The 1,305-nt window shown below is 35.6% G+C and overlaps 1 long non-coding RNA gene across 1 annotated transcript; it reads right to left on the reverse strand.

Annotated features, from left to right (window-relative positions):
• Nucleotides 1-315: 315 nt before the first annotated feature.
• LOC106530848 (uncharacterized) lies at nucleotides 316-1,230 on the reverse strand. The gene is made up of 4 exons (XR_001311841.1): nucleotides 1,159-1,230; nucleotides 966-1,053; nucleotides 836-872; nucleotides 316-729 (listed from the first exon to the last, which is right to left on the reverse strand). It is a non-coding gene; the product is annotated as an uncharacterized LOC106530848 (long non-coding RNA).
• Between the last annotated feature and the right edge of the window lie 75 nt (nucleotides 1,231-1,305).

Raw genomic sequence — 1,305 nt, forward strand, 5'->3', positions numbered from 1 at the left:
AAAATGTATACATTTATTTTAGGATTTCCTTTAATCACATAATTTGCATTATTTCTCTAAATGTATGAGAGGCAATTTAAAAATAACTGAATCTTAATTTTAAGCACATTTTATGCTAAATTGAACAACAGAAGAAAACTTATTTTCTAAAGCAAAAACACACAAGAAACAAAGCTGTGGAGAACATGAAGAAGAAACTTCAGACTAAAAACAGAAACACAAAGCATCATTGTGAGAGATGTAGAAACAACTAACATCCTGTTTTTACTTCAGGTTTTTAGTTTTTCTCAGCGTTTAGTTTGATTATCAGCTCTCAACACCTCTCTGTGATYGACTCAGACTGGTTCAGAGGTGTGACGTCAACCAACATGTTACTAAACAGGAGAAAAACACTGAATAGTAAAGTATTACAGCAACAGTGTTTTATATAGAAAACTGTGGAGGTGGGGGGTGTTTATGTAGAATGGAGCCAAATGCTGACAGAGGCAAGGAGTTTAAAACAAAAACTCAAACTCTATTAACTGAATAAAAAAAAACGAATAACAGAACAAAATCCAAAAGCCACGAGTGAACAGAGAGGACAAATAATGCTGRACTGAAGAGAGAGCAGAGAGTACTGATGACACAGGTAGAAAAAACAAATCTTGACAGAGGACATCCTCGTCTTCTTTAGTCTCAAGAAGCTTGAACCTCGATCACTTGGTTGATATAATCTGCTTCTTCTGAGGCCTGTGGACAGAAAACAATCAATAAATTTGTATTTTTTCCTTCCTAGTCTCACAAGACCAACAATAAAACCAGAGTTCTGAGAGAAAAACAATCAGTAGTAGTTTACCTTCTTTGGTTTGTTGAAGAATCTTGATCTAAAGCAGCTGAAAGAAGAAACAATRTTAATGATGATCAAACATTTACCACCATCATGGCAGCATCACTGTTGAACAGATACAGATAGAAAAGGGTCTGACCACTCGAAGATGACGACTGAACTGCAGAGTGTTACAATCCCCAGGATCCTCAGTGGAACATAAAGACTGAACCAAAACACTGGTTTAACTGGAACAAAGACAGGAAGTTCATCTTCAACATCGGAAACACTAAATTATATGAAAAGTTTAACATAAATCATAAAGATCTAAAAAAAGTGACAAAACAATTTACCTTCAACAACAAAAATGATCACAGGTGACGTCTGATTACCCAGATTATTTGCAGCCACACAGTAAAACTCTCCTCCGTCTGTGACATTGAAACCATAAACCTGATGCTCAGAAACTTTAAAGGTTCCATGTTTGCTGATCCAGAACC

The sequence above is a fragment of the Austrofundulus limnaeus genome, unplaced genomic scaffold, assembly GCF_001266775.1.
Source record: "Austrofundulus limnaeus strain Quisiro unplaced genomic scaffold, Austrofundulus_limnaeus-1.0 Scaffold567, whole genome shotgun sequence".
NCBI lineage: Eukaryota > Metazoa > Chordata > Actinopteri > Cyprinodontiformes > Rivulidae > Austrofundulus > Austrofundulus limnaeus.